At 43.9% G+C, this 15,517-nt stretch overlaps 1 long non-coding RNA gene across 2 annotated transcripts; it reads right to left on the minus strand.

Moving 5' to 3' along the window:
- Nucleotides 1–6,090: 6,090 nt before the first annotated feature.
- On the minus strand, nt 6,091–15,464 carry LOC108351259 (uncharacterized). Of its 2 annotated transcripts, none has more exon segments than NR_190441.1 (2): nt 6,091–9,902; nt 15,371–15,464. It is a non-coding gene; the product is annotated as an uncharacterized LOC108351259 (long non-coding RNA).
- Nucleotides 15,465–15,517: the final 53 nt, after the last annotated feature.

A 15,517-nucleotide genomic window follows, 5' to 3' on the forward strand; every position in this document is an offset into this window, starting at 1 on the left:
ATCGTTTAGTCCCCAGCACCGGCCTAGCATGGGTTTGGGCATGAGGCTTTGCTTATGAGTGGCTCGCACACAGTTATGCAGCCACTTTAATTGTCTTTATTCCCAGCTCTGAGATCTGAATCTCGGTGTCTTTTACCTGGAAGTGATGAGGTGGGAAGGAATCCACCCTTAACCCTGTGCTCACCATTACAGTTTCTCCGAGCAAGGTCCCAGCCATTTCCTTTTAAATTTTTCTATTTTCTTGTTGACTTCTGTCCTGTCTTTGGGAAGAGTGCTAGCTAGTGACGGACGGATGCATGCTGTCAGAGCCACATAGCTTCCCCCACAGCGCTACATTTTGACAGATTGTAAGCGTAGGCTGCAGTACTTGAAGAACGTATTTATTCCTTACACTTCATAATGGTTATCCCGACAAGACCAGACAAGGGCCCAGGATAACTCGACTAGATCACAGGGATCAGAGTTTGGGAAGAAAACAGTTTTATATGGAGGGGTAAGAATTTGCAGAATAAACTAGTATCACAAGGTCTTTTCAGGCCCATTGGGTGGGTTTCTCCCACTTTCCTTGGGAAGACCTCAGAGCGTCTTCTCAGCATCATGCCCACTGACTGCCGAGCGGTCTCTGCGGCGTGATGGTGTCATGGGCTAGAACTGAGTGCAATTGATGGAGGAGCGGCGAAGAATTGGCTTTTCACATCCCTCCCTCTCTGTGTGCCTTGTGTTGAAAGGAAGCAGAGCAGCCTCGTTACGCCTCCCTTCATGCCGCTGGCATAATAGCAGCATTCATTTTCAAATTTACATTTGAAAAAAATCTGTATATATTGTACAGGCGGCCCTGGATTTCCCTCACCCATGTTTGCCTGTTCTACATGTTGCCTGCCTGCATCCATGGCTTCTGGTCCCTGCTAATCACCTGTGCTTTCTGTTCTGCTCTTTGACTCGCCCAGTTTTGGGGGTTTTTCTGTTGGTATATCGAGCTTAGGATGACGTTTGCAACATTTCCCCCTTCAAAGGGAAAAGCGTTTCCTCACTTTTTAGTAATTTTTTTTTTTTTGGTTAGTGCTACTCACTGTATAACACGTGTGCATCTTGATTACACAGCAATGCTCGCCCTCAGCGGATGGCACAGACATCAAATTCTAAAGACAAGATGCACTCAAATGCGAGGCTGAACATTTTTTTTTTTAACCTCAATTTGAAATTCCGCCTTAGGAAGATCTTTGGATTTCGTGCACTTAGACTCTCTTATTTCCTTGGCAAAGTCTAGACCCAAATGCATTTAACATGTTTTCCACTTGAGCGTTCACAGCTACATTTGCTTCTCAAAAGAGTTATGAAGGATAATTAGTTGGCTCTGTGGTGGGAAAGCTGCTTTTTGCCTGTTTTAGCTAGCTAATGATTAATACCTTGTGCGGAGCTTGACGCGGAAGCGATACCGCGTTCGGTTGCACCATGGTTCGTTCCTGAAGTGTGTGCTTGTAAAATAGCATCCCTGAGAGTACAAGACGCACCGGGCTTATGGAGTTTTATCACGGGTCTTCTTTCAGGGCTGAATTGAGAAGGGTTGGTTTCACCAGTCATGGTGGTGGCTGTCGTACCCTTTGCTCCCCTCTGACTATCGCCGATTTTCCTTCTTTCTTCCTTAATGGACTATTCATCAGGCAGACACACACCTGCTCTGGGCTCTCCCTGCTTCACTGGTTCCCTATGAGAGATGAGAGATGCACACTTGTTTTGGATCCTGTTTTTACTGATCACATAACTCTTAGACTGAGGGAGCCCTGCTATCCCGAACATACGAAGAACTTATAATGACCACGGATGTGCTATCCTCAGCATTCCGCCAGCATGAGGCCTCAGAAAAGATCTGTGTCATGTTCGCGAAGAGGCACGGCATTGCGTCCATGGTTGCTCAACTTAGGTGCCATTGGCTACGACAATGCTTTGGTGACAGTTCAGGCATTGATGCAAGCGTTGGCATTCTCCATAGTGCTAGGTGCTATAGTGTGCCTGAAGCACGCCTTCTCCCTTTTCACCATGTGCTTTCACGTTCTACACATGGCTGTTCCTTCCTGTTCATTGTGGTTTATACTGGGGCTGTACTGAGGGTATCGTCTGAGAATCCAAATCCTTTCTGAGCAAAGCATTGTTTAAGTCTCGTAGCACGCTCGTTGATCTACTAGTCTTTCAGAGCGGACATTGTGCTATGCGTCCACCCCAACCTGGCTGTTCCTTCCATGTAGAGGACTTAGTATGTAAAGATGTAGGGAGAATCACTGTAAATGACACCAAACAGCACGGAAACAGTTTGGGGATAGGATCTCACTCAAAGGTGTGAAACGAAACAGACCCAGGCAGCGAAGCAAGCACCTACTATGTGAACGTAGGTGGGTGCAGGTGGAACCTGCTATGGGGCCATGAGAAAATGGCTTGCCCAGTCCACACCCCAGTGTCCTCAAACGGAAAGCCGAGTTAGTGCCTGCAGTAATTAGTTATCAGTGAAGTTGCAGTTGCACTGCGACCAGAAAGGCAGCTGCTACACGGCTAATATTCATTATTGCCTCCTCCTACTCTCGCTTGAGAGAGAAGTGTTCTGGGTTTGCTTCTTTTCCAGGAATGTGGCTATGACACGAGGTGGAAACTCAAAACATTTTTTTTTCCCAGAACTTGAAAAAAATACTTCATGAAGCTGGCCTAGATTTGCGTAGAAAGTAAATCTTATCAAGAGATGAACATGACTGAGTGAATTACATCGTAATAGATATCGAATAACTACATCTTTTATTCTCTTGGTTTGAGGTGGTGCACAACCTGGATAACTTCTCTTTCCATTTTGATCAACTGCACACAGGCCTCCTCTTAACCTGCTCTGCTGCTCATATGCAGATAGGGCCCCTTATTGTCCCCATCAAAAAGTGTGCTAGGGTTTGATCGTGATCCACAAATCAAGCAGTGTAATACCACAGTGACCTCCTTTAAAAGTATTTGTGACTTTAAAACTCACATTACATATTTATATCTATAAAGGGGAGGAATTTAAAGCTGTGAAGAGCATAAGAGTCCTTGTCCAACCTGAAGGTTCTATTGAGAACCAGTTATCCGTGTCATCCGTGTTAGATCATAATGAAAGGAATTCCGTGATTCCGCAGAACCTCCTTGCCTCCTAGTTTGTAGATACAATGGGAGTATGTCCAGTTTTCAGGTGATTCAAACTGGCAAGTGACAAAGACATTCTAAACGTTTAGGAAAGCGTTGGGTGACCTCTAATCCACAGAAGTCAGGGACACGTGACTCAAGCACCTCAAGTGTCACTGGGTGCCATGGGCCGATCATCTTCTGCGTGGTGGCGATGGCGGTTTTGAGACAGGATCCTGTGACCTTAAACTCACTGTGTAATTGAGGATAACCTTGAGCTTCGGATTCCTAGGTAGCTAAGGCTGACAAACTTCTGATCCTCCTGCTTCTTTCTCCTCAGGGCTGGGATGACAGAAGTGTGCCACCATGCCCAGTTTCTGTGCTGCTTGAGTCAGGGCTTTGTGGGTACCAGGAAACACCCTAATGACTGAGCTCTATCCCCAGGCCCTGCTTATGTTTTAAACTATGCGTGACCCTGGCACAGGATGGCTGCTCATCCACCCACTGCCGAGGTGACAACATGCTACGTTGTATTCCAGGCTTCCTGATTCAGGGACAACACAGAGACATTGGACATGAATCGTTTAGCTTAGTGATTTCCAGGGGGAGGAGGGATAAATAGGGATGATACAGTTGTTGGGTAGGAGGTGAGGAGACCGGGAAGTAACTTATGGTCACAGTGACCCAGAAAGTAGAACCCTCCTGGAGAGGACAGTGTACATTGTCTGATCTTGGCACATGGATAGAGACAAAGGACCCACAGACACTTAATGATGTGACTTAGACAGTAAAAAAAAAAGTATGTGTGGGTGGTTTCTCGTTAGCTTAACTGTATTTGTTTGATTTCCTCTTGTCTATCATTGGGTTACTGGGGGTGGTGCAGAGCTTACAAATCTTTCTGAAGTTGCTGGCTACCATTAAAATCACAGTACTTACCAATATACAATCATTAAGTTGTTTACAATTATTTGTAGTCCAAACTAGACTTTCTAATTGTGGGTTGGAAGGAAACGAGGCACATTTGGCTGAAGGAATCAGGGGAAACTGCTGGCAGTCCCTAAGTTGGTGGCTAGCCTTTAGTTGCCCAAAAGAGGGAATTGACAAGAAGATTCCAGAAGCATGACTTTTAAGCAGAAAGTTGCGGTTGGCAGTGTTAGTTCCGGAAGACTAAGAGAGCACCCAGGAAATGTGTCTTTAGAAGGTTTCTCCTAAATTTAGTATCTGGTATATAATCTCAACACTCCTGGCCTGAGCTTTTCCTATTTGTATTTTCCCCTCATGGATTTTTTTTTGTTTGCTTATTTGTTTGTTTTTGGTTTCTTATGTCTTCTCTGGGGAGCTGCTGCTCAGGTCTTGTTCTGGTAATGATGTGGTGCCTGCAGGCCTTGGCTGCCTTTCCTCTCGTATGGTGCATTGACTGTCAACCATTTTCATTCCCCTTGGGTCAGATTGCCATATCCTAGACACGGAGGCAATAATCACCTATATTTACAGCCTGCATGAAACCTGCTCACAGCTTGAGGTTTTATAGTGCAAACCGGGGTGGCAGCCATGACGGTCTGTGGATGTTCTGAGAATCACACTGCTGAGCACAGCGAACGGCTCTTGAGTGCTCACTAATGCCGCCTCAAGTGTCTCAGGGGAGCTTTTCCTTTTTACTGCTGGATGACAATATCACCAATCGACTTTGAGCTTCACGAGAAGGCAGATTTCCCTGCGGTGTCACCAGATTTATGTATGATTTTCGTTGACTTGATTTTTCCCTTAATATATCCATTTGATTTTTTTTAAATTGTTTGGATATATCCAAAACATATCCACTCAAAAGAGTGAATAAAAGTCATTGGTGCTTAGAATGTTCTAGACTCTGGGCTGGGTCTAGACATGGGCTGGTGAATAAAAGAGCTCAACAATGGTTTTGCTTTCAAATAACCTCTTCTTTCATGTTTGATTCTGACAAGGACCGCAGGCAAGCAAAAAAGAATTTCTTTTATTATCTTGTAATTTGGGACTTAATATATTTCTGTGATGGTTTCTCCCCCTCCTGTGAAGGGGAGAGGATTTAAAAGTTATTACTCTGTGTCTAGTTAAGGAATAAATATTCTTGGTGGTTTATGCTTCTTTTCAAAATAAATGGTTGTTTTATATCTACAGAGGGAGGGATGTCGTGTTCTGCTCCTGCAAAGAAATGAGTTACAGCATGAGGTGGTGGTTAGAGGTTTATTTGAACTAGTGTTGACTGAATATTGAATTTCCTTTATAAGACAGTGGAATGGTAGGTCTGGGCAGACAAACGTGACGAAGTTCTAACAGGCTCTGTATATCATAAATGGCTGCTCCTTCCTGTTTGTGTGGACTGGAGACTAAAGCTATAGGATATATGGGTGAGGACGTGGACAAAGAACCTGACTAACCTCTTTTATTTTTTTAATGAAATGTTATTATGAGATCATAATAAGCAGGGTAGGACAGATGTAGAAAAATGAAATACTACATATTTTCTCTCATTTTGAAGCCTAGACTTTATATAGATAGACAAGAGCATTTTTATATTTGACACGGAAAGGAGATGGGAGAAACCATTAGGACTGGGGAAAGAGGGAGATGAAGAGCAGGAGGGTGAGGATGGTCAAAGTGCATGTGACCCATTTAAACTGTCCACGGAGCTAAGCACTATGGATGATGAGTACCCACCCCCCCCAAAAAAAACCCATGTATTTTGGGCATCCTTGTAAAATGTGTAAGATCAATATCTGGTTTTTATTTTACATGAAGATGGGTTAACAATTGTTTTCTAGTGTTGATTTTGAAATTGGTCTGAATATAATTTGTTTCGTGGTCTAGGAATCAACCCCAGCTCCTATAGATGGAGTGTTTCTCTGTTAAGCTATAGTCTTAGCCCTGGATATAATTCTTGATACTTTCAATTTCATACTAAAAGACATGGGCTGGCTGTTTTCCAGTGGGTTTATTGCTTATTGTTCTTAACATCATAAAAGCTCAAGTGACCACATCTCAGGCTACCTAAATCAGAATCTGTGGTGACCTAAAACGACTTACAGAATGTTCAAGTGTTGCTTAATCCATGGTCCACAATAAGATGGCACGTATCTCCTCTGATAATCACCTTGAGAGTTGACCAAAGGCATCGGATGTTGCCTCCTTCCACATGGAGCTGTGCTCCGCCCGGCTTCTTCACAATGCTGCCTGATTTTGTTTCCAGTGTTCAGCTCCTCTCCTTGTTGTTTGTGAATTTCCCCGCATCCTTCCTCTTTCAGCCTTGGGGAAGGAGTCTGTTCTTTCTTATTCAAACTCCCATTCTTGCTAACCTGTTCATACAGGGGCCTTCCAGTGGGTCGTCTTATTTGGAAGTGAAAGCTGCCAGTTAGACTCTGAATGAGAACTGTGGTCAGGAAGAGAGCGCTAATGCTACACACGTGGTTCTGAGTCCTAGAGACTTCCTTCCTTCGTAGAGGGTTGGTCATGTTCTACAGCGGGCACCCGGGCCAAGCTCGCTAGCTTTGCAACACGTCCCTGTACCTCATGGTAACCTTTGCTAATACTCAATTCTCCCACATGGTGAAGAGCTTTTTACTATGCTGCTGACGAATGCAGCCACACGTTGAGTTTTATTAGAAAATACAAAGTATTTCCCAGAATTGTAAAATATATTTTTATTACAGATTTTATTTTACATGTATGAATAGGGAGAGATAAATGTGTAAACTCGATTGTGAAACTGTGTTTGTAAGGCTGACATTTGATCTGTGTTTTCGGGTTAAACAATGATGCTTCTGTGATATTTTTAATACAAATAATTGAACTTTCTTTTTCAGAGTAATTTTAGGTTCAAAACAAAACAAAACCTAGCCTCCCCACCTACCCCCACTCACACACACTCTTGACTATGAACATTGGATCTGGTGCCGTCAGTCATTTGATGCTGACACATCCTTCTAGGAGGTGGGTCGTTCCCATTAGGACATTTCCTGGATATTGTATGTTCTGTGGGTTTTGAAGCACATGTAACATGTATCTTTATTGTCACAGTAGTATGTGGGGTATTTTCACTGCCCCAAGCCGCCTTTGTGTTCTGTTTCCCGAAGCCCTTCTCCCCACTGAAGTCCTGGCAACCACTGATCTTTGTACCGTCTCCAGAGTTTTGTCTTCCAGAATGTCACATAGTTGGAATCAATCAGTGTGCAGACTTCTCAGATTGTCTTCTTTTACTTGCAATCTGCATTTACATTTTCGTGTCTTTTTATGCCTTGATAGCTCATTTCTTTTTAAGCACGGAATACTATCCTGCTGTCTGGATACAACAGTTTATGACCTATTTACTTCTGCTCCTAATTTCATTTGCCATGGCGCATTTGAATGTGAGTGTTCACAGGAGAACCACATTATTCCCTCCAACCCATCCAATAGAATGTAGCCACTTCCAGCTCAGTCAGTGTCACATAGGTAATAAGTTTGTTTTCTATTTGGAGAGGTGGGTGGGGAAAGTGCAATAATCTCATATTTTTCGTTGGCTAATCTAAGCCCTTAGTCCTTCCTCTCCATGGGGCATTCAGCAGCGAGAGTTCGGAAGGCCTCGTAGATTAGATCCCAAATTTAGTAACCCCACTGTGTTTTGCCAAGCAATGGCTTAGCTGGACTATGTTTATTAGAAAGTGCTACTGCTGTTGCCACTGAGTCTGGATTGGAAGTCAGCATCTGTTTCAGTCTGTGGCCTCCCCTTTGTCACACTTACGCTGAGAGACGTGTTGTCACCGTCCACAATGTTGCCTTTGTCAGCCAAGGACACTGAGTAACAGTGCCTTGTAAGCATCTGAAGCTCTGCGTTCTGAGGGGAAGGGTGACCCAATGCAAGCAAGGATGGGTGGCCGGTGACAAGCAGGTGGATGTTGGAGTGATGATCTTGCTAATCACCTGGAGGAGGAGGCCTTCCCAGAGAGCCTATCTGAGGCCATTATTGTCTTCTGTGTACGCTGCCTGTACTACGCTTTGCCCGCAGCCACTGCGGACCCAGGCCCTACAGCAGAGATAAAGTCATGACTGAACAATGAAGGTTGAATGCGAACTAACAATGCCTGTATTCTGATCCCTTCCCTTTATGATCTCTAAGATGGGTGGCAAACTTCAGGTCTCTCAAGCTTTCCCTGTGTCTATCATCTAGGGCTGTTAGCCCATTTTACCTGCTTACCCTTGGGTGTAGGGATAAGATTCTTTAATTTTCCATTAATACGGCAAGCACTGGGAGCCCCTACTCTGATGTAGGATGAGACCCTAGATGAAAAATATTTTTGCAGAATTTTTGAAGACATGCATGGTTTTTGGAGACAGTACACTATTTTATTTTTGTATTAAGGTCAGATCCATTTTTATTATGTTGCTGTATCAAAGTAATTGACACTTTTAGATCTCTGCCAGTAATTTTGCTGAAAGTTACAGCTGGAATGTTCTTTAGTGATTCTGCCTCTGAGAAAATGTTAGGTTCTGATTTAAAAGGTTTTAAAGTGTTTGTGTGCATGCTTGCCTGCATGTATGTGTGTGTGTGTGTGTGTGTGTGTGTGTGTGTGTGTGTGTGTGTGTAAGCATGGTGTGTACGGGTAGTGCACATGCCATTGTTGCCTGTGGAGGTCAGAGGACAGCCTTGTAGACTCATCTTTCTTCTTCCATTCTTTCTTACTTACTGGGGATCAAACTTGGGTCAGCGTCTTCCATGGCAAGCATTTTGACTTGTGCCATCTTGCTGGCCCAGGTTTGTTTAAACACTGACAAAATAACAATTTACAACTCCATGTTTATTTTGTAGGACTGTCCATCTTTCAGTTGAGGGTACAAATCCCTTTATAACAATTTGAGTTCAGGGAAGGTACTAAATTAGTTGTCCCACCTCATTTCCAAAATGGAATCTGAATAGCTTGTGGAAAGAAACCCACCGCATCCTAGCCCCCACTGAAAAGGGTTCTTAAACCCACCTTAGCACTTTCTCTTGGCCGTCCACCCTTCACTCAAGCACTCCCTTTGTTAATACACTTTCATTACCTCCCAGAAAAAGTAAAGATTAAAAACTCATTTTTTAAGGACCATCCAAGATTTTATAGCAATGTTTTGTGTTCCCAGTGTAAGATAAATCTGAGCATTTCTGATTTTTCTTTTTAGTCTTCATATGGCATCTGAAACAGTTGTTCACATTCACACATCCATGTTTCGCCATATGCATACTGTGTGCAGTTCTGTTGTTTTAAAACATTTCATTGGTTTTCTTTCGTAGCTCAACTTTTGATGGGTGTCCTTGAAGAACTTGCATAAAAAATGCAAACGTGAATGACTCATTCATCCTGAGCACATGTAACTATTTTGGGAGACATCTTGAGGAGGTGTTACCCTCTGTGAAGCTGTTCTCCGCAGGGAGGGCTCCCTTCCCAGGGCTGCTCTGCTCCTGGCTGGATGCTGTAGGTACTGCGACATGATAAGATCACCTCTTCCCTGGTCCTGGTTCCCCGCTATCAACTCTGCCTGCTTCCCTGCTCTTGCTCTTTGGTGGTTGGCAATTGTTTTTTACATTTCAATTATAGCATTTCTTTCTTTCTTTTTTCTTTTTAGCATAAAATTGGGTCTTCTCCTGGATTTCCAAGCCGAGTTTTTGATAAGTTTATTGTTCAAAGCCAGGTCGTTGTCAAATAAGGGCTGCCTTGAGTTTCTCTAAGGACTTCCTAGGCATTTCTGGCAAGGCCTGCATGCCCCTCAGGGCATGTGCACTGTAAGATAAAGAAAAGGAATCATCAGGGCATTCAATTTGGGAGCTCCATGCTTCTCCTAGTATGACACCTTTGACTTTAGGGTACATGGTTAAAATGTGGTTGGATACATTTCTGTGAAAAGAATAGACAGTTACTAAAATGTATCCATTTCACAATTTACTTCCTTCAGTAAACAATTAGCATGTGGGGTGGAGGTGGTTTGGGTAGTTTTAAACTGTGAATCTTAACACTAGTGTACTTTTTCTAACTTCTGTACTGTTTCTGATTTCATGTTCGCTTTGAAACACTACTAATCCACTCTTACGTCCCATGCCTCTTCCAGGCCATCAGAAAGATATAGGTTGCTGATAATCTTGTGCTGGAAACAACCTTTGAGAGAACCCATTAGAATGGAGAAAATTGTTTGCCTGTGATAACGAATGAATGCATGGCAGGAAGAGTTAGTTTTTCTTCCGCAAATCATACAAGATGCTCAGTCTCAGTGACGTGGAAAAGCACATTTTATGCAGCCTGAAATCTGTTTCTGTATTAGACATTTAAATGCATGAGGACAAATTTGAATTGCTTTTTGTTTAAAAATGAAGCCTAGAAGCCGAGTTAGCCTGGGTTTGTTCAAAATGTCTGCTGGTACTGAGCTCAGGGCAGCTCGAAGCCGAGAAGCAGTCAATTCTGTAAAAGCGCTATTATTGGTCTTGTCAAAAGAGTTTCAGCCAGTGGTTTGTACGCACAGGTGTCAAGTGTTTTATGTTAAAGATGCTTTGCAGCATGAAACGTGTAAGTTTCATGAGGCTGAATGAGATTACGTTACCATATACAAAAACAATAACTTCAAAACTCTCCCGGCCTCACACTTGCATGTCAAAACCGTAAGCATTACCTGGTTTACTTAGCTTCAGAACGATGGGGGCTTTTTATGGTGATCGTGAAGCAAATGTGTAGTGCTTTACGGGACTGAATTTAAAATCAATAAAAATATTGGGTAAGGATCTATGAAAATATCAGGATGAGGGCAGATGTGGGTTTTCACATGCCGAGTGGAGGTGATTCCCCTTCAGTGACGCCCTTGTCCAGAAATCTTAATCTTTTGTGTTTACTCATTTCTAATTAGTTCACAGTATACAAATGCAGTGAGTTTGAAGGAGAGAGAGCCAGGCTGTTAAGAGTCTAGCATGAAGGCAAAATCCAAATCCTCCAAACCAAAAAAACAACACCATTGTCCTCTTGGGTGCTTTATTTTCACTATTTTAGCAAACCATTTTAATGTTAGTTGAGGCATTAGTGCCACTTGCCCTAAATGAGGGCATATCTGCATGAGAAAGGTTTCTCACTCCATAGTCTGAACCCATTGTTTGACCATAGCTTTCTGCTGACTGCCTCTCCACTTGAGACCTTGTTACCTTAGAGTCCTCCTGTGTTCTCAGGGAGTATTCTGCCTTATGAATAGGAAAGGAAAGGAAAGGAAAGGAAAGGAAAGGAAAGGAAAGGAAAGGAAAGGAAAGGAAAGGGGAGGAAAGGGAAGGAAAGGGAAGGAAAGGAAGAAAGGCATGAGACTGAAGTGACTTGATCTATGGCCAGTCTTTAAGAAGGCAGGCATTCAGGCCAGAGCCCCTCATTTCATCTCCTAGACCTACATTGTGAATGAACAAGACAAGTCTAGCAAGTTGTCCTTTGGCCTCCACACACAGACCCTGGACTGCATGCCCATGCATGTGCACACACACTAAATAAAAATGTAATAATTCTTTCTTTTTAAAGTAGTTGGGAATTGTGGTTTATGTGCCTGAAAAAATGAACTGCATATTGTAAGCATCCTCTAGACAGCATCTCACACCCCAATACCCTCTCTTCTGTCCATCCTCTGAAATGAGCTTCTCTCCTGTGTTGTCACTGCAGTGGTGCTGAGCTCCTCCCCAACCAACCCTGAGTTCCCGCTCGCCCATGGCTGCACTAGGACATTACAGGCTGGCCTAAGTGATGTGCTTGTTGCGTTGGATTTCAAGCACTTCAGGGTTTCGGGGACACTGGTGAAATGATGGCTCTAAGTCCGGAGTAAAGAGCTCTGAACTGGTGGCCTGGGCAAGGCTGGATGCGTCTAAATATGCGCCCCAGTGAGCCCTAAGTGGCGTTTGGAGGCATCAACACACAAATCTTAAGCTGTAAAGAAAGAGGAATGGAGGAGAAACAGGTCTTTGGGTGATCTTTGCTTAGACTGTGCCTCACACTTCACCGAGATGCTCCTATCCTTAAGAGCTGAAGTGGTACCCATTTCCATGACCGTAGATACCTTTTTCTTGTATTTTTCTAACCCATATGGTAGTTTTAAAAGTCTATAGCATGGCTTATCTATAACGTAAAACACCCTTTTACCTCTCTGATTTACTTTTGATATAGCAATTGCATCATTCCCACTTCGCCCTCCTTCCTCCCAGGCCCTCCTATATGCTCCTCCTTGCTCTCTTTCAAATTCATGGCCTGTTTTTAAATCAATTACTGCTCTATGTGCTTAGGTATATAAACATACATTCCTAAACACGCAAGTGCAACCCGCTCAGTCTGTGTATATTAACATACATTCCTAAACACGCAAGTGCAACCTGCTCAGTCTGTATAATGTTACTTATCTATGTGTTTTTTGGTTTGGATAACCAGTTGGTGTGCTCTTCTCTAGGGAAGACTACGTTTCCCCTACTCCCGGCAGTCCCTAGTAGCCTGTAGTGCTTGGTGTAGGGTTATTTTGAAAACGCTAGCCATCTCCAGTAATATTTTGCCAATTCACCATATAGACACCTTAAAGCTTCCTTCATGTAAGACTTAGTTTCTGGGGATGTTTCTCCGGGAGGATTTGGGAATACAACTCAAAGGGAGACTAGCAGGTGTGGAAGCATTTGTGCAGTTCCACAGTCTAGACATAGTGGCATAGGCCTGTTATCCCAGTGCTCAGAAATCTGAGGCAGGAGGAATAGAGTTCAAAGCTGGCCTGGGATATGCGGCAAGATACTGTCACCAAAGAACAACCCAAGTTTTTGCAGATATCAACGGGTCCTCTGTGATTAAGAGCTGTGCCTTTATTCTATTTTTAGTTTTGTCGTAAGGCCGCTCTGTCATCTTGATATCACCCTGAACCTTCCTTCGAGTCTTCAAATGTCATTTTTTTTTTCCTTAAGGGAGCCCTACACAAAAGGGGGGTGTGGCAGTTACCAGGAAGTTACATCACAGAAGACAAGGTTCCCTGATCTGTTCAGATGCATTGCACGTGTACCCGTATTGGCTGAGTCAAGCTGCTCCCCAAATGGTTTCTTTGCTCTGCTTCCATAGTAATATGGCCGGTGATTATGGGTGGGGTTTTTGTCCTCAGTTCTGGGGATTGAAATCTACAGGCTCATACATGCTAAGAAGATGCATTGCTACTGAGATGTAACCCCATTAGCAGGGATGAGCAGTGTACCCCAATTGTCTATCTGTCTGTCTACCTACCTATGCCTATGTCTACCTCTGCCTCAGGAGCACACACCATCATGCTCAACTTTCTGGCGATTTAACTCAGGTCCCCATGTTTTCCTGGCAAGCCCTTCACCTACCTAGCAGTTGCCCGGCCCATGCGGATGCATTTTTAGGTAAGAGAGGACAGTTCCACTCAGAGGACTCACACCCAGTTCAGAAGACTGGGAAAGGAGTGTTAGGAAGATGCCAGAGTGACTCTGGGTTGAGTCCTTCCTAGAGCTAATAGAGACCAGACAGTGGTCTTCAAAAAGGAAACGAAGTCGGTGCATAAGTACACCCAAGTCTTCCCACACCTCTAGCTGAAAACCACAGCAGCTCCCGGCTTCCCTCATGGTCTGGATGGGGCACTGATAGCTACCCAGCTCAGGAAAACAGAGATCTGGAGCTATCCACATTGACCCCAGGCTCTGGGCTCTCTGACATGTACCTAGCGTTGTGTGCTACACGCTAGGCGCTCACTGTTATCCTGAGAGAACTCTCTTAGAATGTGGCATCAGTACTCTAGGGTGGGCTGGGGAGTGTGAGTTGGGCTTTAATTAGGAGGGTGTGTTTAAACAGCATCTTGCAGGCTGAACGGGAGGAAGCCAGGTGAGAGGGAGGCACATTAAAGAAGAAATACCGTGCACATAACACAGGAGACCTTGGGGCCTTCTCCAAACAAGGTAGAGGAGGGTCCGGTGTGCCTGGAACTGAAAGCCAAAGGTACAGAGAGTCCCATGGAAGAGCTAGAGAAGAAGGGAAGAGTTGCAGCCCCCTTTAGTCTCTTGCTGCCAACAGTCAAGTGGCAATGTGACATACTCCTGGTTGCCTAAGGGATTCCCCCTTTACACCCCACGGCAGTAACTTTGTGATTACTAGCTCTTTGCCCTGCCTTGGCTTCTTACTACTATTTACACAGTTCCAGATGAGCTCATGATCACCTCAAACCTCAGGGCAAACACACGTCCAGAGATCAAAGTTTGACAAAGGCATTAAATAGGTACTGGAGACCTCTGAACTGTGGGATCACACTGTACTCTGCTGGCCTTGAAGATGGCTACCCCCTCACAATACTTAACTCAGTGCTTTGTAGCAGCATGGCTTGGATCTAAACACAATCTTTCTGAATCCCAGGGGTGCTGACTTCCATCCTGGCCCTGGCCCAACTCCCCAGAGAGCCAGGGAAATTCTGTATTCCATTCTTAGGAGAAATTTATCATCAAGGGAGCATGCCAGGCAGAATTTCTTTACTAGGTATTTTGGTTTCCTTTCTTGAATTTGCTCATTGGCTACTCAAACATTCCCACTTTGAGGTTCTTGCCATCGTTATTCCTCAGTAAAATAACGTCATTTCACAGTAGCGACGGCGAGAAGCAATGGTTGAGAATGCGAACAAAACAAAATAAACAAAACGAATCAAAATGAACTCTATTAAGAAGTTGGAGAAGGTACAAACCTTTGTGGAACTTACAATACAGCAAAAATGACCGAAACATGTATAGTTTCCCCAGTATCCTTCATGAAAAGTACCTTTTGAGGTGCATTTAAAAATATACATTTATTTGTCTTTTGAGAATTTAATATAAGTATACAATGCATTTTGATCATATTCGTTTCCCACTCCCTAGACCAGGATCACAGGAAAGTCCTACATTTTTCTTCCAACCTCGTGTCATTTCTGTGGCTATTTTTTATAGGAAATTTCATATTAATTGAAGGGTTTATTTTCTTCTCTCATTTAAATGAAGTCTAATTGTGTGAAGGATGTACATTAGACACGGGAACCCCCCTCGTCTACCCGGTGTCACCTCCCCCAAATGACACTATCTTGGGAGGCAGCCATATAGGGTGCCCAAAGAAATTAGACTCAGGGTTGAGTTTCGTGGATTAATATTTCCCTCTTTCAAGTCCATCAACGGCTCAAACCTGCTTGTAGTAACACGAACACCGTGGGATACAGCCCCGAGGCAAAGGATCCCTCACACCTTTAAGTGCAGTTCCACCTCTGTCCCCACATTCAACTTCCATGGGGACACCCATTCAGCCTCCAGTAAGCGACCGTTTCCTGGGACGCGAGACTCTTCTCAACGCTCAGGCCCGTGACGCTACCGCATAGCCAGCTCTTCTGGACC

Source organism: Rattus norvegicus, chromosome 6 (genome assembly GCF_021556685.1).
Source record: "Rattus norvegicus strain SHRSP/BbbUtx chromosome 6, alternate assembly SHRSP_T2T, whole genome shotgun sequence".
In the NCBI taxonomy this organism is placed as follows: Eukaryota; Metazoa; Chordata; class Mammalia; order Rodentia; family Muridae; genus Rattus; species Rattus norvegicus.